This window comes from Leptidea sinapis, chromosome 5, assembly GCF_905404315.1.
Source record: "Leptidea sinapis chromosome 5, ilLepSina1.1, whole genome shotgun sequence".
In the NCBI taxonomy this organism is placed as follows: domain Eukaryota; kingdom Metazoa; phylum Arthropoda; class Insecta; order Lepidoptera; family Pieridae; genus Leptidea; species Leptidea sinapis.
Window position 1 is genome coordinate 6,789,981 of NC_066269.1, and position 23,500 is coordinate 6,813,480.

At 35.9% G+C, this 23,500-nt stretch overlaps 1 long non-coding RNA gene across 1 annotated transcript; it reads right to left on the bottom strand.

Annotated features, from left to right (window-relative positions):
- Window positions 1–15,484: 15,484 nt before the first annotated feature.
- On the bottom strand, window positions 15,485–17,113 carry LOC126964599 (uncharacterized). The gene is made up of 3 exons (XR_007729391.1): window positions 17,010–17,113; window positions 16,203–16,469; window positions 15,485–15,918 (listed from the first exon to the last, which is right to left on the bottom strand). It is a non-coding gene; the product is annotated as an uncharacterized LOC126964599 (long non-coding RNA).
- Between the last annotated feature and the right edge of the window lie 6,387 nt (window positions 17,114–23,500).

Below are 23,500 nucleotides of genomic sequence, written 5' to 3' on the forward strand. Positions count from 1 at the left end.
TAAATACGCGGTTCAATTTTGACACGAGAGTAATGGACCCTAAATTGCTTAAAAATAGTATCACAGTCCATCTATTCCGTCCCTTTCTCACATTTAGATTTTTGTGTAAAGATAGTTATCTGTCTTTCATACAATCTCTTTCCTTATGTTGGAAGATAATTCAAACTTATTTTTGAGTTTAGAGAGCCACAGTTTGGACCAAGATGTATTAATTTTTCTTTTACTTTTAATATATTTTTATTAAGTGGTCATCAATGACGTTCTATACATATAGACAGTTACGGGTTGCTATAAGTTTTACTTTTTTCATTCTGTTCCTAAATTGGAAAATTGCGTCTGTGCATCAACTTGACACTCAACTTATTTGGTTTGTAAAATTCTTCACATCTCTCTCTTGAAGGCATAAAAGCCATTTATTTTCCCAAAATTGATTTCTTAATAACTTTTTGATGTCATTTCTAATATACGAGTACTAGTTACTACTACCGCTTCGGAAACAAATGGCACTCTAAGAGAGAATTTAAGCAAAAAACTCTCCCAGCATTCTTTTTTTGCGCTGTTTTTAATAATATAATATACAATATTGTATTTTCTGTCATTGCTATTGCTATTAAAAAAATCATAATCTATTCCCAGGCTGTCCGATCACTTATATATTCAGCTGTAGCTGTAGCTGGAGTAGTAGGATTTACGACAGAGCCATTTTTATTTAAAACATTAAAAGTTATTTATAGATAATACATGAACAGTGGCCTGGACATAATTATAAAAAGTGTTATAATAATGAAAAATCACTATTAAGAGCAAAGAGGTGACAAATTTTTGTGACCATATAATATTTTTTCATAAATGTACTGACAATGACCACAATATTTATTTCTTTAATTTCTTTTTCAATGATTGTCTGTAACCAACCTTATATATATATATTTATATATATATATATATATATATATATATATATATATATATATATATATATATATATATATAAAATACCGTAGGTCATGATGTTGTGAAAATAAAAGTACACAGTAACCTACACTAATTTAGCGGTAGCAACTTTCGGATACTCTTTAATGGCGTATGCCGCAGAGCTGAGTCTATCTGCTAGTGGTGCAATAGGTGGACCCCACTGAAGCTTTAAATCTAACGTGATACCCAAGAAGACCGTAGTGTCCACAAGTTCCAATCTCTGGTCATTTATAATTGTAATAACCTTGGTTTGTACCTCCGCTGTGTTTGGTGTAATGTAAAACCATAAACACGTTGTTTTTTTTTTACTATTTAAGTGCTGATTATTCGTCTCAAACTAACGCACTATCTTTGAGAGTGCATTGTTTACCTCGTCACCAATATCTGCACAATACTTAATTTAAAAAATAAGTGAAGTATAATCAGTAAACAATAGAATCCATGCCAAACGGTAAATTGTTAATACATATAAGAAATAAGAAAGGATCGAGAATAGAACCCTGCGGAGCACCTATTACTACAGCTTTACCGAAAAAACGATTGCCGTTTACGTTGACTATCTGAACTCTTTCGCTTAAATATTATGATTTTAATTGTTTTAGGGCTGTATGTTTTACTCCATAATGCTTTCATTTTAGGAGTAAAGTTTCATGGTGGACGCAGTAAAATGCTTTGTCAATGCAACAAATCACAACGAATGCCCAAAGCATCCTGTGACTCTTCCCAGACGTCAAAGATGTGTTCAATAAGTCTTATTCCCGAATTATTATTGTTGGTAAGCCCTAGTGAAACCAAATTGATTATTGTTCAATAATTTATAAAAATGCATTTGTAGCTGCTGTTGCTGCTGTAATCTATAATATATGATATCTACAGAGAGAGTTGAGTTTGTTTATAAATTTTGTTTACAAATTTAATGTGTTTAATTAATCCCACAAGTGATATCACTTTAAAAAATAACAAATTTTTTAGATATTATGAAAGAGTGATATCTCAAGTCAATTTCCTAATATGCAATATTGGGTTTGAGCAGGCTATAAACTGTAAAGTGGATACTGTAGATGAAGCCACAACCTGAGAGTTGAACAAGATATATCAAGATTTATGAACGATACGTTACTCGAACGGTTGGTTTAGTTCCAGGCCCACATCGTTCATAAATTTTGTTTACAAATTTAATTTGGAGAGCATAATAATATTATGTTTTCTTTTATGGGAGCAAGTAAGTGATACTTGCATTCTAGACAAGCTTCTTGTCAATGGTAGACCAACTAATACGGCTCGAAGGACCGCGAATAATTGAGAAATATTCGCAGCTGAATGAAACTGTTACTATCACTGATAACGTTGATAAAAAGTAATTATACTAATTGGTCAAATTAACAGGGGATATATAAGTAAACTACGACGGTAAATAATGCATATATAATTTATTGAGTTACGTACTATGGTACAACTTCTAAGTACCTTACAATAATTTTCTTACGTTTATTTTACTATGAAAAAAAACGTAATAAGATGAGCTATTTGTACAAATATATTCTTATAAGTAGGTAGGTAAGTATAGGTACTTAAACATTAAAAATAAATATGTCAGCGATAGGATTTTAGATTTTACTATCATCTGAAAATACTTCATTGAAGCCAAACTAGAGACTATCTACTATTATTTCGGTATTAGTGAGGTATATATTGTCATAGAGGTATTTTAACATTTCAAAATGAAAACCGTCTAACGGCCGTTCCCTATATACTATCTACAGATAGAGATAAACTACTACCTTCTACAATCAGTAATTAGCTGTCAATAATCTGAAGCTGTCCCAATATACCCGATAAATCATTCTTATCGCCTTATATTGAGACGTGTGAATTGCAATTTCCATACAAACTTCTATCGCTGGTAAGCTTTACGTCGCCCCATTGACAGACAGCGTGTACGGATAAGGTGAGTTACCGTCGATAAGTTTATTGGGACAGAAAAGTCAACGATACTTACGATTTTTATCTCAAGTAAGAGATAGACTGAATATTGGGAACGGCCGTAAGTGCTAATGTACCTAGGTTTTCATTTCCTCTAAAAAATATTATTTGTGAATCGTTTATTGTATTGTGTATTATTATGAGCAGTTATGTACATACTTAGTTAAACATCTAACTAACAGTAACAGCTTTATACCTAATATTAATATGATAAATGGTGTGTGCTGTCGTATCATCTGGTATGACTAGCATGTGTCGATTATATTGTTAGTCTTGTATTATTTTATGTCTGTGAATCCTTAAAATAATTGGTTCCGGATCACGCTTGGGTCGAGGACGGGATTGGTGCCCACCTCCCGTGGTTGCCACGCTGGCCAGCGGAGCCCTGCGGTACGTGTAGCCACCGCGTGGGTCTGGGCGCGCATACATCACCACGGAGCTGGCTTGGGCTTCATCGTCGTAGTCATCTGCAGCAGCCAGGGCGGCGGGGCTTGCGGCTCGAGGCGGGGACGGTGGCATGCGCGCTCGGAATGCGCCCATGCTGGCGAACGGCTCGTAAGAGTACGAGGCGTATGGAAGCGGTTCGTAAATCTCGTGCTGGTTGGATGCGTAACCGGAGAGATCAGCCTGGGCAGCTTGAGTGGTGTGGGCACTAGGACGGCGTCGCGGGCGAGTCATGCGCATCGTGGTCATGGTGGGGTGGTATCCGGGTGGGGACAGCACGTGCAGCACCGGCACGGGGCCGTGCAGCGGAATCGCAGCGTATTCTATCGACTCGTAGCCGTGCGTGTGTCCCCTTTCATCGCCCTCGCGGTACTGCACTTCCAACTGTCTATCCGGAGCGGTGGCAGACGGCCGTGACGTCTTACGCGCGGTGCCGCACGAGAAGAAGCCCAGCAGGATCAGCGTGGTCTAGTGTAAAATAGAAACACATCTTACTATAAGTACTTGGCCTTACATAATAATATCTCCAAGAGAAACAAACTGATTTATTTGATTTAACTCCTAGAAGATGTGTGCATTAAAGGCATTTATTTTCTCAAAATTGATTCCTCTAGAATTATTTTTGATGTCATTTCTAACACAAGCGCCGGACACAAATGGCGCTCTGAGAGAGTAGAAGTCCCGCAAGAAACTCTCCCAGTATTCTTTTTTTGCGCTCCTTTAATAAAATATACAATATTATACTGTCCCAGGCTGACCGATCACTTAGTTATTCAACTGTGGAGTAGAATTAACGGCAGAGCTATTATTTAAATTTATTTATAGATAATGCTTGAAGAGTGGTTGGGACTTTATTATAAAAGTGTATAACCCTTAAAGCTATTATGTATCTTATGAAGCCTACTAGAATTAGTTACAAGCAAACCCTTATTACTATTGTAAAAATGAAAATCACTATTTAGAGCAAAATTTTACTTTTATTTTCAGATTGAAAGTATAGAAATATACTTTTGGCTGAGGTTAATAATTTTTACAAGTGAAGAGCAGTACAACAAGCAAAATTACAAAATGTACGCTTTTATTTCCAATAAAGATTCACAAGAGGTAGAAAAAGTTCAACGTAGTCATCTTTCTGCGTCAATCACGGTTGGGTGGGTGATTTTTGTGAAAATCGAGTGAAGATTTCTGCCGAAGTGTATCAAGAGATTGTTTTACATCGTGACGTGAAACCTCTTAGCAAAACGCTTTTAAAAAGAAACTGCTTTTCGTCACAAGGCCTGAACTACCCAAGCTTGGGTGGAATAATACGCATTTTATAAGAGAAGATCTATCTTGTCTAGCTTAAGAAATCTCTAAAAGAAGTAAGTAAATTTTCCATGGAAACAGTAGGGAAATCCATAGATTCATGACAGACATATTAAGGCTTGGATTAAAGCCAAACTTCTAAAAGATTTTTATTTATTGCTGAATCTTTTATAAATTAACATATTAAAAGTTATAAGTCTTATTTAGATTAAATTACGTCAAATGTAAAAATTAAGAAAATTTATTTGTAACAGAACAAGAATATATTGAGAACCTGAGACCTAGGGTTAAAGTTTGTAGCCTAAAGGTCCATTCTGTAGGACAAAACCGGTTATCATTGTCATGTCTATCGTCACTGTCTCGGTGATAAAATACAGTTAATCCTGGATTTGGAACGCCTTTTGGAATACAAATTTCGACAAAACTCACTTGATCACAAATCATAAGAACGCCTTAGGTATTTAATACGGACCTTAAAAACGATCATTGCTTACAATATAGTCACTGACTACACTATACTGCCTAATTAAACTAAAGGTCGGCAACAGTCCTGTGATTCTTCTGGTGTTGTTGAGAATGTGGGCGGCGGTGATCACTTAACACCAGGTACAACACCCAAAAGGAGGATAAACGAGCGTACCGTTTGTCTTCCTTTTCCATAAAAAAATAAAATAATAAATAATACCAGTCAACCCGCATCCCTCATAAGAAATCCCTACGACGGATATGACATAAGTGATTATTAAATAAATGAAATACAAATATGTAATGACTAGAAGTATTTTCAAGTCTTTCTTGATTTGTATTTCCACATTCTCATGCACTAACTACACAAATACCAGCGGGATGCCCTTGAAGGTATGGCCCTCCATGCCTTCAAGTACAACAACCCTTTATACTCACATATGAGGCCATGTCGTGGTGGTGCGAATGGCACAGCGGGTTCAGCCAGGGTATTCAGACTGCAGACGGCCAGCTTGAGCGCGGGTGGCAATTGGACTGGCCGCTGGTGTCCGCGCCTGATGCCGGCAGCCGCTCGCGTGCGACAACACACTACCTGGTCGCACATAACACAACTCACTATTGACATTACAGGAACTGATCGACCAAGTTCCCCGCTTCGAGCCTGTGCTACGTCCGTACGTGCATGTGTTCAATGATAAAATTCAGAATTGTGTATCTTTTAAAATGAAGTTATCGTAAGATTACTTCAACGACATAAATTCGAAAGGCTTCTTGCAAGTGGCTTACCAGATGGAAAAGTTTTGGTCTGAAGGCGAAAGATAGTGAAATTACAAGTCAAATGAGACTTAACATCTTATGTCTCAATGTGATGAGCGCAATTGTAGTGCCGCTCGGAATTGTTTGACTCCTGAGCGGCACTGCATTGTAATAAGCAGAGTGTATCAATTGCCAATTACCATCAGTTGGACGTTCTGCTCGTTTTCAAGGAACTATCAACAACTGCAATACAAAGTTATATGAAAACCTTGTTTATGTAAAAAAATAATGATGCTCATATTATCAAGTGTTAGGTCTATGTGTACATTTTTACAATAAGGTCCCTGTTGACATACAGAACTTACCTTTAAACGAATATAAATCAGTTCTGAAGAAAAAGTTGTAACCATAAAAGTTTATACAAAATACTATAAAATATCTGAATATTTGGATCTAAATAGCCCTAGGGACTGAGCTACTAGGTTGTAACATGTCTGTCTCAGAATTGATAAATGTTATTATAGAAAAATAAGAATTTATAATAAACATGGTGAAAAGAACAAATTTTTTAACGAGTTTCTTGCTCGTTCTTCTCTGGGTATAAAAAATTACATATCTTAAGTGCAGTGTGATTTACCTACGACTAAAAATATTTTTGGTTTCATTTGAACTTTCAGCCATCTACAACCGTGTTGTGGAATGGGCTTCCTTGGCTGGTATTAACAGAACAATACCACATGGGTACCTTATATACTTAGTCTAGCCTTAAATACAGTTACAATTAAAAATAAACAAAATATTACCTTTGAATATGAAATCTATCATTTTAATATGATTGTTCATTGAGTTTTCTCATTTTGGCGCCAATATTTTGCTAAATTAAAATGGAGTGGGGTGATAAAGAGAACCAAATCGCTGTGATTGCATTGCAAAGTAGGTATGGAGCGAAATGTAATATTTAAAACTCTCCATACGTTTGGTATAAGTACAATGTTAGTGTACCGGGCTATTAATAGGTATAATGAGACCTCCTCTGTTTGTGACAGAAAAAGATCTGTCCATCCACGTAGTGTTCGTATGAAAAAGGTGGACACAGCGGTAAGGAAAAGAATTCGAAGAAATCCTATCCGTAAGCAAAAGATTTTATCTCGGGAAAAAAAGATAGCACCTAGAACCAAGTCGCGTATTTTAAAAGATGACTTAGGATTTGCAGCCTATAAGAGACGTACTGGTCATTTCTTCAGTGATAATTTAAAAAAGGTATCTAAGGGTGGTAAAATCGAAACAACTGAGGCGGTACGCAAAGGGAGGTCACAAAAAAAAATTTACGGATGATTTTACACTGAGCACCATTTTAACAAACAAAATGATCGTATTTATGCTCAAACCTCTAAGGAAGCTTCCCAATTGCAGAGTGCAACGTGGGAAATATCCGACTTCAGTGATGGTTTTGTGGGGTATTAGCTATGAAGGAGTGACGGCCATACCTTTGTGTAAAAGATATCAAAACATCGGCACAAGTGTATCAAGATACTATTCTTGAGAAGGTAGTGAAGCCCCTTAACATCACCATGTTCAATATTCAAAAACCAAGAATGGTTCTGCCAGCAAGACTCGGCGCTGTTTTTTCGGCACTGTCAATCCGTACCATTGGCAGTGAAGAATATTCCCATGAAAAGAGTGCATGCTTATATTGATAACTGGCCTCAACGTTGAAAGGACTGTATTGCAGCCAATGGAGACCACTTCGAATAAGTTTTTATATTTTAAATCTATGTAATATATATATATATATATATACTAGTGGACCCAACAGACGTTGTCCTGTACACACGTCTTAAATTTGAAAAATCTGTCCAGCCGTTAGGAGGAGTTCACTAACATACACATGAGCAGGAGAATTATATTATATGGACGTAATTGAGAATCTAAACCAATCTCAAATTCACAGAAACAAACAAAAAGTCATCAAAATCGGTCCAGCCGTTTAGGAGGTAGTTTAATAGGGAATCTAAACCATTCTTGAATCCACCCGAAGACACACATCAATCTCAAATTCACTGGAACACACAAAAATCTCATCAAAATCGGTCCAGCCGTTCAGGAGGTAGTTCAATTGTGAATCTAAACCATTCTCGAATCCACCTGAAGACACACAGAAAGTTTCAATAAAATCGGTCCAGCCGTCTAGGAGGAGTTCAGTGACATACACATGCACACAAGAATTATATATATAAAGATATATATTTATATAAGAGATTTCCACGTATATACTCATCACGATATCTCTGGAACCATTAGAGCTAAAGACTTGAAATTTGGTAGGAATATTCTTTTCACCGAGAAGAGGTCAGCTAAGAACGGATTTTCCGGGGGTCAGCTAGTTGTTTTATATTTATGTATGAAACTTACCCACTTTAAAAGTAATAAATGTTATTTGCAATTGAAGTATTTATGGCACGACTAGGTACATTGCTTAATCTTGATGTTGCAAGAGAGTGTAGCGCCAGTTTTGATGTTTGTTTGCAGAAGGCCTTCCAAAAAGAGACGAAGATCGGCAATCACATGTTTTATTATCTTGACATTGACTTTGTAGTATTTAAATTGAGGTGTTAAATATAGGACGTGGTCGGTGAATGGTTGCGTGTGTGTCGTCTTCCGCGAACAAAGTCGGCCGCACGCCAGCTGCCGGACGCCGCGGTTTTCCGGGCCCCGGGTCGACACTTCTGTCTCTAACGTCAATTATCTTGTTGTTATTAAAAAAACAACATGGCGTGTAACCGAAAATCGTGGCACTGTAAAATTTCTCTCATAAGTCGATAAAGAAGTTTCACTTCCAAAAATGTTATGAATTCGCTAAGTTCTGACAGTCTACATGTGGGATGCACATTAAAATATGTCCGGTTTTTTTTTACAATACACGTGGCAATCCTAGCTTTGTATGTGTAGCCCTTGAAAACGAAACACCGAAAAACCACATGAAAAACTAAAGGGTACTCATGTGGAAATACGTCACCCTAGCTGCTAGCGGTAGGTAAATGTACAGTGTTGCAACCCAAGTGTTGATGAATGAGCAGAGAACACACGTTGCGTGTAACTCGTCACACGTATGCATCGTAGGGCTGCCACTCTACGTACTCTAAAATTGTGTATTATATATTATAATATAGAAGACCTATATAGCCCAGTGCCTAGTAACCCTGCCAACTGAGCTAGAGGGCTCGAATCACGATAGGTGCAAACATTTATATGATGAATATTTTTGTTTGTTTCCGATAAGTCGATATATAGTAAAAAAGCACTTCAGCGTACTCAATATGTACTATAAATTATAAAGTATACCTATACAAAGTATAGTAATATATATAACTAGCTGACCCAGCAAACGTTGTATTGCCGATATTAAAATCGCGATATAAAAGTAACTGTTGATCGTAGATGGGTGAAAATTTGAAGTTGTATGTATTTTTATAATGCTGACTCATAATCAAACAAATTAAAAAATAAATGTCAAAATAATTAAAAAAAAAAATTCGTGTGGACCCTTAACATTTAGGGGGATGAAAATAGATGTTGTCCGATTCTCAGACCTACCAAATATGCACTCAAAATTTCATGAGAATCGGTCAAGCCGTTTCGGAGGAGTTCAAAGTTTAACATCATGACACGAGAATTTTATATATTAGAGATAAAAATAATATTGACACATTTTTACACAAATTTTCGTGCCCCAAACTAAGCATAGCCTGTACTATGGGTACAAGACATCGAAATGTTTAATACAATATACTTACTTAAAAATACTTAACTATCTACCACACGCCAGCCATGCATATGCAAGCAATAAATATAATATCATTGCGACAATTAGTGTTTTCAAGAAAACAAAACGTTTAATTTTTTTTATGTGTACCTAATAAACTTTTTTAATAATCTGGACTCTTTATTAATTACCTTCTCTGAAGATATAAGTACTCTTTTCTATTAGAATAGTTGGCAGCCCTACTACGTACGTAGCAAATAATAACGTAACATCCGATCGAATCATTTTATAAAAGTAGCGTGACATACTTGTACTCCTGATCGACACTTTCACACTCATTACTGACAGTTTAAATTTACATTTTGTATATCTTCATCATGTAATACATTTCTGTTAACGCATGCATTATACTATAAGAATTTTTCAACACATCTTTCAACCGTAGTTACGGTTACCTTGAAATCGAAACACCTAAAAACCAAATGAGTAACTAAAAAGAACACTTCTCGTATATTTCTATAGTAATTGTCAATTGCATGTTGCGTCATGAGTGTTGCAATTAGAGTATCTAATATTCTAGAAGTGTCTTCAAACGCCACCGTTCTTGAATAAAAGACGTCTAAATATAATTGTCTCAGAATTGTCACAATGAACTTACTACGTCATCACATGACATTACTTTATTCAATTGACTCTTATCTGAAAGTTAAAAAAACTGAGCTGCCGATGAACATATTCCGGGGATGTTTGTAAGACGAAGATCCAATGATCCATCATCACCCTGCACTACTTTACTTGAGCACATCAGAAGAATTTTCTACTTTTATAAATCCTGTATTTACATACTTCACAGCCACACCACTTTACGGCCACACGGCTTCACGGTCAGTACCAGTCCATCTGATTTCGTCCCTTTGACCGCCTACAACGATTGATTCCAGCGGCTGAATTCCACCACCGGACTTTACGTCAAAATGCAAAATCCCACATCACGTCGGTATTCTACAACCGTGCGTTTTTCAAGAAATTTCTTGCCAAGCAAAGTGCAAAGTGGCTGTCACTTAATGGAATCAATTACCGGCTGATGTTTTCCAGAACCGATACGATTTAGGGACCGCCAGGAAAAGAGCATACTCCCACACAAGACACATTTTAGATCCCCTAATGCACTGAACCTGTTTATGATAATATCCTAGTGATATTTGTTTTGCTTACCGTAATAAAGCGCCGATGTGACGTCATCGACGTCAGGGGGCCTACTCCTAAAATCGATATTCGATATATCGTGGCATTAGTTGTGTCGAATTATACTCTTAGTTACAACGTATTCAATGTTAAAACGGTGATTGAACGAACGAAACATATAATAATCAAACGTCACTTTTACGATAATCTCAACGACACCTTCTAGGCTGTCGTTGCTATTATCGTTTCAAGTTGTATAGATATATTTGCCATACAATATACATACTTAATAAATATTATTAAAATAATAATATGTGATTTACTATTCAACAGGATTTTTTTACTACCAAGTAATTTAAGTCATTTTGTTGATCGCTTACCGGCGGCCATTTCCATTACTTTGTACGCAACAAAGTAATGGAAATGGCCGCCTGAGAAATAGGAAGTCGACGAGAAGGGTTGAGTTAAATTTTTTTTACAATTATTATCCACAAGTTTTGTTTTATTTATTCAATTTTAAATGGTCATATTATATTCATAACATTTTTTTTTAATATTTATATTTTGTGCAAATGATACTAAATTGGTGGTGCAAAGTCTGGCATGGTCCTTAGCGCCTAAGCTATGTTTTGACTTTTGACATTTAACAGCGACATAGCACAGATATTTAGTTTTTATAGGTTTGTGCATAGATCATACACTCTAACATCGTAAAACATCAAAATTTTAGTCTATGGTTACGATGTTGTTACGATAAACGATATGGAATACGAACATTTGTTAGAGTACTTTACTTTTACCGGTCAGGGATTGATGTCTGCACTCAACAGATGTTGTTGACGGATGATAATGAACTCAATTATTGTAGTATCGTACGTACAACATAACACGTTACATAACAGCGGACTTATGGCATCGTGTTCTGACCGCTGCACACGTGGAGACCTTGAACTCGGCACACGAACGAAATAGATTGTTTCGCCTAGAGTTGCCTACCCTACTATATAAGAAAGAGGTCGGGGGGTCGAGTCCCGCATCGTTTATAAAGTTTTTTTTTTCAAATTTTATTTGTGAACCGTACTATATAATATAGTATCCTACTGTTTTAGAGGCCCGACTACTATATTTCTGAAAAAGTATGATGATAATAATAATATTATAATTATTTACAAAAAACATAGTATACAATGGTGTTAAAATATTATAATAATTAGCTTATAAGTTTTTTTTCTATCACTATTCCTCTCATGCAAATATCTAACTTAATACAATTAATATCAGAATTTCTTATGGATGAATTCCTTAACACTATAAAAAATATAAGCATTTTCTATAAAGCGTATTCTTAAATAATGTAGGATATAAATTTTTAATGGTACTCGGTAAATAATAACAAATACGCACAAAATGACATACACAATTATTATTATATTTAGTTATTTTGGGTGTTAGAACGTGTAGAACGTGTTTTTGTGGATCACGTCGGTTCCGCGGGTCGATTTAAACATATAGCAGGTGAAACTACTATATTTGAAAGAAAGAAAGAAAAATCTTTTATTCGGCAACTTATACAAGTAGACTTATTTATTAATTTATATTAACACTAGTGGACCCAACAGACGTTGTCCTGTACACACGTCTTAAATTTGCAAAATCTGTCCAGCCGTTAAGAGGAGTTCTTATTTATATGGACGGAGAGAATTATATTATATGGACGGAATTGAGAATCTAAACCAATCTCAAATTCACTGAAACAAACAAAAAAATCATCAAAATCGGTCCAGCCGTTTAGGAGGTAGTTTAATTATGAATCTAAACCATTCTCGAATCCACCTGAAGACACACACCAATCTCAAATTCACTGGAACACACGAAAATATCATCAAAATCGGTCCAGCCGTTTAGGAGGTAGTTCAATTGTGAATCTAAACCATCCTCGAATCCCCTTGAACTCACACAAAAAATTTCATCCAAATCCGTCCAGCCGTCTAGGAGGAGTTCAGTGACATACACACTCACAGAAGAATTATATATATAAAGATGCAGGATTGGAGTTCACCTCAGCATAATACTGGTGATAAATCAGCGCTGTTCTTCCGGAGAACCCCACCCAGCTGGTCTAGCGGATTGTCATAATACTTATAGGTTATACTTAAATGAAGGGTTACCACACTAAAATAATAATATCACGATAAAAAAGTAATAACAATAAAACAAAACTAACATAAAATTCAACAAATAAGTAATATAATTATTAAGAACACGAAAATAGCAAAAAAATAATATTTCTGCATCTTCCACAAGAGCCATTATTGAAGAGCTGAAGTTGAATATTTTCTACATCTAAAATGAGTAACTACAAGTAAATAATGGTACCTACCACTAGACACTACTACTACCAACAATCGAAGAATGACAACTATAAGTTTGTTCTCTCGATTCCGGCAACATCCGCCTTTAATTTTTTTATATGACAATAAGGGACGAGACGAGCAAGATGTTCAGCTGATGGTAATTGATACGCCCTACCCATAATAATGCAGTGCCGCTCTGGATTCTTGAAAAACCCAAAAATTCCGAGCGTCTGTACAATTGCGCTCGTCACCTTGCGACATAAGAAATCAAGTCTACGGCGCCCTTTAGACCGAAACATAGTAATGTTTACACATTACTGATTTATGGCAGAAATAGGCGGCGTTGTGGTACCCATAATCTAGCCGGCATCCTGTGCAAAGGAGCCTTCCACTGGAGAAAGCCGCCTATTTAAAGTAGTAAAAAAAATCTTGAAATAAAGTAGGTACCTAGTAGTTTGGTATTTACTATATTTTTCTTTAAATTTTTCGTTATCTACTATTTTTTGTGGGTATAATAATATTAATTAAGTACTTCTAGAACTACTGTTATTGACCCCCAAAGAGTTGGCAACCCTTATGCCTGTAGAAGCAGTGAGCACTATTTCTTTTTTTAAAGCAGTCAAGTGCGAGTTGTATCGAAGGTTTCCATAACATCGTATAAGATGTAACAGTAAGCTTATAAATTGTTCTTTTTTTGTGTAAAAAGTTTAACTGACAAGCTCTTGTGGTTAATAAGATCCTAGCTCCTAGCTTCCTAGGAATAGCTGTGGTAGGATTCCAGTTGGTTACCTACCACATCTTCCAATAGGTACATTATAGTGCAAAGTTCAGCGGTCAGCGTTTAAACGCGCAGACATAATTTTAAAAGTATTTTCTTTTTATACGCTTTATATTAGCTTCACCTGTATGTTTGTAACCGACTTCTTTGGGCGCGATTTTGACCCACTTTAAACCGCTAGATTTCGTTCAAACTTTGTAGATTTATCGAGGACCGATGACATTACACTAATTTGACTAATAAATGAAAAATAAATAATAGTTAAAAACACTAAAAAGCACGCTTTATATAAAATTCAACTATAAAATAGAAAATAAATTTAAATTGAAAATAGTGTAAAAAAATATATTTTATTGTCAAAAAAGCGTGGGGTGTAGAAGAATCATCGTTCGTTTAATCATCGTTCGTTTAATCATCGTTTCGTCATTGAATACGATTTAACTAAGAGTAGGATTCGACACGACTATTGCCACGATATATCGAATATCGATTTTAGGAGTAGGCCTCCTGGTATCGGATCATATTCGATGTTATGTCGCATTGCCCATCGCACAAATTTATCATTATTCGTCGGGACCGAAACGAGTTTGAAGCCGGACCAATTGGTACGAGGCGCCCACTGAACCGCCCGATGGTCGAGCCGTACGAAAGCAGACCATGTGTTTAGGCTATAAGAATATCTAGGACGCTACCCACACAGAATTTATTAAGTGCCTTTCAATAAGCTATAGTTGTGTCTCAGCTAACTGCTCACAAACGTGAAACACGCAACCTTTAAATTAACTTTTTTAGCCAGTTTAATTTAATAACAAGAGATTTATGATGTGTGGGTTGATGTTTATTACATATTATGTTCCATATTCGCTAGACTTTTCCGATAGGTCGAACTAATTCTAATACATATTCAATATTATGCATTCGTTTGATTATACTAAATGTAACTTTTTACATCATATCTAGTTTTAGTCACAGTTTTATCATTCCACAATTTAGACTCTTCGTATATACATGATAAATACTTAAAATCATCTTCGTTTCACTCAGGTCCACTGCTGGAGAGAGATCTCATATTCTGGCGATTTTGACCTGATTGTCGATCCGTCTTGTATATTTTTTTTATAAAAATAAGGGACGAGGCGAGCTTCAGCTAATGGATTGAATTGATACGCCATGCCCATTACAATGCAGTGCCGCTCAGGATTCTTGAAAAACCCAAAAATTCTGAGCGCACCACTATTGCGCTTGTCACTTTAAGACACAAGATTTTAAGTCTAATTTGACCATTAGTTTCACTTGATACAGCGCCGTTCAGACCAAAATACAGAAATGTTTACACATTACTGCTTCACGGCAGAAGTAGGCGCCCTTGTGGTACCCATAATCTAGCCGGCATCTTATGCAAAGGAACCTCCCACCGGTTAACAACACTCCCCTCTTATCCGTAAATACTATGATAAACAAAAGTAAATAAAAAAGTTTAGTTCATAAAATATCGTATATTATTCTTAAGAGATAGTTTTGGTAGTAGAGAGCCTCCCGACTTCGACTATGCTAAAGATATGCTAGGAGTATGACTATGCAGCGCGTATTACCCGGTAATGTTCACACTTCGGCTGTGACAGCGTAATGGTAAATCAATAGTTGGGTATGAGAGATCTGTTGTCTATGAGTCGGATGTCTGATGAGCTACAGTCGTTAACAGACTTGCTGGGTAAGTTATACGCCGTGAATGAAGATGGAATATGAATTAAGGATATTTAACTATTGGTAGCGGGGACTAATAATCACCACCATCCTGAGGAGTAAGACGGGGAGTAGAAGTGGGGATCCTCCACGATTTTTGACACCTTCACAACTCTGGGAACTGACACCAACTTGGGGACGGAAACAATTTTCTTCACTTCGACGATCTGAGGAATGAAACAAAAGTAAGTTATTAGTTGCTCTGTCCTTAAGATAACTAAAATTACCATATTTAGAAATTACAAAGATATTATGTTATGAGGTAATCAAGCGTTTCTGTCCTTATGTTGAACAGTTAAGTTGTTACAAATGTTGCACAAATTAGTTATAAACGTAATAGTTATTGCGTATTTAAAATGCGATCTCTCATAACACGTTTATTTTGGAGGTTGTATTAAGATGTAGAGATATATGACACAATTCATACATCGTAGTACCATAATTCGCTTACCTTGGGGACTTCCACAACTTTGTGCACTGATACGATCTTGGCAGCGGGCGCAGCGTGCAGAACGGGTGCGTCGAGCAGGTCGTAGTGGCCGTGCGACAAGCCCAGTGAGTGGCCGTGGCCATAGCCCAGGTCTAGTGAGTGGCCGTGGCCATAGCCGAAGTCGTGGGAGTGGAGGTCCAGACCACCGTGGAGGTAGCCGCGCTTCTCACGCTTGCCTTCCGGAGCCGCGCTGACCACAGCTACCACCGCTACTAGGACTGCAAAAACCTGCAAGACAGAGCAACATTTATGATCAGGAGCTTCAGCTTACTTACCAGCAACTTAGCGGACTCGCATGCGAACTTGTATATATGTACATATGTATGCTTTAATGCAAACATGACATTAGCGTCAGCACTTTAAGACCAAGGCGTTACCTAACTAATATGTTAAAGCAGTCAGTCTCCTTTCAAATCCTGAGCCACCCATACATTTCAATTCTATTTATTTCTAGTTCTAAATAAATTTCTTTTAAAAACTGATTTAAATATTCCGTATAACAGAACGCACATTGATTGTAAAACACGTTGGCGTACTAACCCCTGTCCTCTTATATATTCCACTGTGTGCCATATCTTGCACGTCACTAATGAAACAGGAACATGGAAAGTAATCATGGAAACTAATAGGTGTTCTGTTTACTGGATATCTCCTAGTCAACAGCAACACCGTAGGTACAAGACTTCAAGTTCCGCCAGGAGGAGACAGGGCCGGGCTCAAAGCTGTCCGACATGATATATTTTTGCCAGTTAAATGAATAAAACTTACGGATGTCTTCATGTTGTTTGTTTGTTTGATGAGTTTGAAAGAAACCAATAGAGTGATGTTTGTCTGTGCGACGTATGACCGTTATATAGTGGCCATGCGTGAGATATCGCAACGCAAACTCGAGTCCGGCGGCGTCTTGCCCAACCTCTGATCTTATTACCATTAATTGAACCTCTCCAACACTACGCAGTAACAAAACACTATAATAGTTAATTCAATAACGTATTTAAATTGCGTCTCTATGGGTTTTACCTCATATTGCAATAGCAAATTAAAATGGGAGGTTTTACCAGTGGGAGGCTTCTTTGCACAGGATACCGATTGCGATTGCGCCTTTTTCTGCCGTGAAGCAGTAATGTATTAGCATTATTGTGTTTCGGTCTGAAGGGCGCCGTAGTTAGTGAAATTACTGGGAAAATGAGACTTAATATTTTATGTCTCAAGTTAACGAGTGGGTTTTTATAGGTTTTCCAAGAATCCTGACCGACACTGTATTGTAATGAGTAGGGCGTATGAATTACCATCAGCAGGACATTCATGTCCTGCTCGTCTCATACCTTGTTGGCATAAAAAAGTTTCAGCCTGGATCTGTCTAACTATAGGCGCTATAAACTGTGTTGTTCTTTCGGACATAGTGTACTCGAGCACGAGTTGTGAGTCTGGAATCCTCATGAAAATCGCGTTTATATGAACTGAAAAAGGTTCTCAAAGATAACTTCAATTTAAACAAGCCTTTAACAAACAAGATACAAATCACATACATCAGTGTGTCCGGTAACTTATCTTATTAGGTATGAGAAGGAAGATAGCAGATATAGAATTGTATAACGATATTCTTAGCTATCTAGCATAGGTAAGGTTGCTTCGCCATACTTATTTGAAAAAATATACCGATATGAAAATGGAATTAAGTCGTAAAGATTTTACGGCAATGATTTTTTATGATTTTAAAAGTTATTTCTCTCCGCAAGACTGTGCCGCTCATCTTCAAAATGCTTTTGTTAGAGAAGCACCTTGCTTGAGTACCGTGAGGCGATGGTTTTGCTGAATTTGAGAGAAGTCGGGTTTCTTTACATAACGAATTTTGTGAAGGGCGTTCTTCAACTGCCGTCAACGAAAATAATGTGGCTACTGTTAAACGGCTAATTGAAGAAAACCCGCGGATGATCTATGACACAATTCGCGGACTATTGGGGATTGGTATGAGCCAAATTCAGAAAATTTTACAGGAAGAATTGAAAGTTTGGAAACTTTGTTGTCGTTGGATCCCTCATGAACTGACAGCGGAGCAGAAGCTCGCGTGGAATGGTGCTCGCAGATGCTAATGAAGTACGACCACGGACATTCTAATGCTGTTTATGACATGAAACGTGGATTTATTGTTTTGAACCCGAAAAAAACAGCAATCTTGTGAATGGGTGTTTGAAAATGAGAACCGGCCAACTAAAGTGAGGCAGTCGAGAAACGTTGGTAAAAAAATTATCACATTTTTTTCTCAGCTACGGGTCCCATCTGCATAATTCCACTTGAAGATCAAAAGAGTGTTAATGCCGAGTGGTATTCTACCATTTGTTTACCCAGGGTGTTTAAAAAAAGTTCTCGAAATACGACCAATAAGCCGCGTTATTCTACATCATGACAACGTTTCTTCACACATGGCCAACAAATATAAGTCATTTTTAGCTTCCCAAAAACTATAACTCGTCACCCATCCTTACCCCCGACCTAGCACCCTGTAATTTCTGCATTTTCTCAAAAACGAGAGGTTTTACTTTACCAATTCCGAAGAGGCAGTGATAGCGTTCAATCAGTACGCAGAAAACATGTCTTCAGATCTGTAGTCCTCCTGTTTTAAAAATGGTTCGATCGCATGAGAAAATATTTGACATGTAAAGAGTAGAGTATTTTGAAAGCAATAAACATAATATTTTGGTTATAACATGTTGTTTTTTTTTAAGGTACGCCTAACATTTAGTGTGACTTACGTATTATATCAACTTATTCCATATTACTAATACAGTCGAATATTTTGACTGAGCAATTTCTTGATTCCCAAATCCCAATCTCGCTGACACTGTAGGTAATTAATATGTAATGCATTCCGTAATAAATCATTAATTTTTCACAGTTTCAATGCAGTTTAATTTTATTGTTTAGTTACATTTTTATTTAGTCCTTATTATTTGTGTTTTTTCTTTACTTTTACTACTTCTTACTCAGGTTTAATATTCCATATATTTCTATATGTCAATTACTTTCTTTGTCTATGTATTGTATCTATTGGCGAAAACAAAAAATGGTGTGTATTCACTAATTGTAAAATCTTAATATGCATATATTATTTACCATAAGTTTGTCAGTAAATTTTAATTTTCTTTAGAAAATCATGAATTGCCAGTACACCCAGAGGATCACCAGAATAATCAATGTTGGACAATGACCATGGCTTCTAAGCTGGCCAATTGGCTGGTGTCCTGCTAATATTCTTAATAGATCATTGCCATGGATGGAAAAGGTATAAAACAAGATGTTTCCCTATCCATATTTCCAGTAGGTTTCCTCCATATTTTTGCAAGACCCTCTTCTTCACCGCTCACGCAGGGCGCTATCTTTAACCGACTTCAAAAAGGAGGAGGTTATCAATTCGATCGGTATTTTTTTTTATGTATGTACACCGATTACTCTGAGATTTATGATCCGATTTACGTTATTCTTCTTTTGTTTGATGCGAAATAGATGCCATTTGGTCCCATAAAAATTTTCATAGTTTAGCCCAGTAGTTTTCACTTTATAAACATTTATATGAAGATTAAAGTCTACCTGGATGACTGAGTTTTCATTCGGGTTGATTATATATTATTATTAACTGACACTAAAACGTAAAAAATAAAATACCATTATTTGTATGTGCTACATATTGATAGCTTTGAAGTCGGTGCCAAGCCAAATGTAATAAAGGTACCTACACTCGCCACGGTGACTTTGAGTCGGATAGCTTCGTCTAGAACCAAGCGGACAGACACGCGTGGCCAGAAAACCTAAAAAATTATAGTAAGAGGGCTGTTTATAATATTAAGATTTATTTTGTTTAGGGCTTGGCACTGATTTAAAACCTATCAATTGGTAGCACATACAAATAATAGTATTTTATTAATATTAAAGGCAAATGTTTTGCATAAGAGGTGAATTAAATTAAATTTTTAGTTATTTCATACTTTTCAGTTTTTGAAGTCGGTTTTTTTAAACGTAGTTTTTTTTGTAGTTACTTGTTGCTCGGATCTGTTTGCTCTATATCTAACACTATTTTTTCTGCATAATCATGATTTGGATACCTCCAGCATGCATTGAAGTGACGACGATAATACTGGAGTGTCTGTACACAGGTCATTTTCTCTCGAGTGATTGTTTACGAATTATGAAACACAAGGACTTCGTATGTTCTATAAAGTGCTCTCTTGAGAAAGTCGTGGTAAAAGGTGAACAATACTAATTATTTTACTTAACTCCCTGACCAAAAAAATAAAATCCTATTTGAAGCAACTTTTCACGAAGACATTTGTCAATGTGTTACCATGTATCAAAAAAGTGGTGCTTGAAATTTTGAGTTAGCCACCACTGCAGGTAGTCACTTAAAAAATTGATTTCCTGAAATAAGATCTTAGTGTATGGCTTTGATTCAGTGTGATTCTTAGACCTCAGTAAACTTGTGCCACGTACAATCAAGCTGTGGAATAGATTTCCTACCCTGATAAGATATAGGTCACTTTACAAAATGTGCGTACACGTGTGTTACATGTTCGCCTATTCCTGGCGCTTAAAGCTTCAAAACCTTTCTATCTATCACACAGTAGAAAGAACCTTAATCAATTTAAACCTATTTAAATACGCCCCTAAATAGAATTAAAAGATCTTATAACAAAATACAAACTTATAGCGATATTTTCCGATATAATAAAAGGTTCCAGTTCATAAGTGAACTTAAAAATAAACATATTTATTTATTATTAATATGGTATAATTATTACTAGTATAATATGTTTTATTTGAATTATAAAAAATATTTGTTTCAAAAAGGTATTGTCATTTTCATTTTTTATAATCTGCATACTGCATTATTAAAAGTAATAGATGTTACCAAAGTGTATACGTTTAAATAAGGAAATCAATAATATCAATTTAGTACAGTATAATGCACTTCTTTTCCATAGCTGGGTTTACCTAAACCCTTTTACCAAAAAAGGCATACAATTAAAGTACTTATTTGCGTTCGAACCTTGCACTTCAACAAAATATGTAATGACCGTAATGGTCAATATAAACACAGTTAATGAGAAGCAATTACAGCAAGGTGTAATTATACATAATATTATTACATTAAATCGTATGTGAGAACAAGCCGTCAAGATTGTATGTGGACGCGGTGCGATGAGCTTGCGGGGCGCGGGACGCGGGGTGCTCTGCCGTATGGAGAGAATGTAAACAAGGTGCTTCAACATTGTGATTAGGGTTGTCACGTGTTGTACGTAAATAAAATACTTTGGTTTGTTGATAGATAAAATTATATAATATAATAGTAAATTAGGTCATAATAAGGTAGGATTTTTTTACTTTACTTTTGTACTTTAAAACTTTCGTAAGACATTATAACTTTTATTTACTAAAACGACTTTACACGTTTTATCGGTGTACCCACACCGTGTAAAGTCGATACCGACTAGTTTCGTACCATTCGGACGTCCTTTATCAGGGTGAGTGGGTTCGCAATAACGTCCCGTCTCATACCGCGGATTAGTACATGTGGGCGCAAATTGCCACTTACCGTCAATTGTTTGCAACTATTGATATTTATGTTTTAGTTTATCGTTAAAATGAATATATTACTATAGATATATCTGAAATATATAAGATTTAAATACAAATAGCTATCTGTAAACATAAAAATGTTATTTATTAAGGTCTAACTAATTTAATAGAAACTGTTTTGACTGTTTGAATTGTTTGAAGATGTTTGATGTTTCATTTATTGTTAAAATACTTAATTGAATGTGTAAATGTTCAAATTAATTTGTATTAGAATTAATATCGTTATTCTGTATCAAACTTTATTATTTTATGCAATAAGTCTTTCTTAATTGTATTTCGAAACTTGCTTGCAGCGCCATCTTCTTACTTCGTAATGTTTGTTCGAATTAAATGAATAAACTATTATATAAATCAATTGAAGTTATATAAATTCACTAAAACATATTTTATTGAGCTGTATTTAGGAATTATTTTACAATACCTAATTTTATTTGTGTTTTAAAAGAAGTTGTATCTACTCTGTTTCATCTATTGTATGGAAGCTATAAAAGCGGTTGTTTTATGTAAAGACGTTTCATAACTATACTAGTAGTTGTGCTTCAATAAACTGAGAAATTCTTAGTGTTGTATTTCGTCATGATGGACAATTCAAGGAAACCCTAGTTTAACGCCGACATGCACGTAGTGCGCGGCTTGACAGGGCCGGTGATGACGACGAGCACGGTGTTACTATTGGACAATCGATAATACATTCAACACCGGTAACACTGTTCTGTTTTATGTAATAACTATTATCACCGATATCCAAAGAAAATCTAGTCAAGTATTTTCGCGCATTTTATTATACATAATACTTTATGAAAACATACAGTATTAAGTATAACTATCAAATAACGTATAGCACTTTATAGTAAAGTACGGGTGGCAACCCTAATGCTGATTGCAATCAATTAGGCCTTTTGTAATCATGCCTAGAACTGTATCGAATTTGTAAACGTTCTACAATATTTATATTTTTTTCAGATACCCAAGGTATTGTTGACCATTTGTTTTAATTCATATCGTCTTTTATTTGCAGACAACACTAAATAATATGGTGGATAATGGGGAAGATCGGGAAGTGTAGGGTTGTGCAGGCAGGCGGGTCAGGTGTCTTGGATTGTTTTGTTTAGTTAAGAATTGATTGAAATTATTTGATTGGTTTGATTGGTGAAGGACGTCACCTTGATAAGTATTTAGTAATTTGTACATTAATTATAATAGATTGGTTTCTTATGCTGCAGATGGCAGGGCGCCATGGTCTCAGACTCGGGTTATGAAACAGATGGTAAATACCAGTAAATACGGAGTTTTAACTATGTTTATTAGCAATAATAATGATCATCAAAGTATTTAGGAAATATCTCCAATGAAATTGCAAAAATATATCAAAGGACATTGTGTTATGCTTAGTCTTCCAGACGTTATTTAGTAAATGCGAGTACACACAAAAATAAAAAAACGCGAAACACAATTTATTATTTATGTTGTTTTTTTTATGAAAATAAGGGTCGAGATGAGCAGGACGTTCAGCTGATGGTAATTGATACGCCTGCACATTGCAAGTGCAGTGCCGCTCAGGATTCTTGAAATACCCAAACATTCTGAGCGGCACTACAACTGCGCTCGTCACCTTGAGACATAAGATG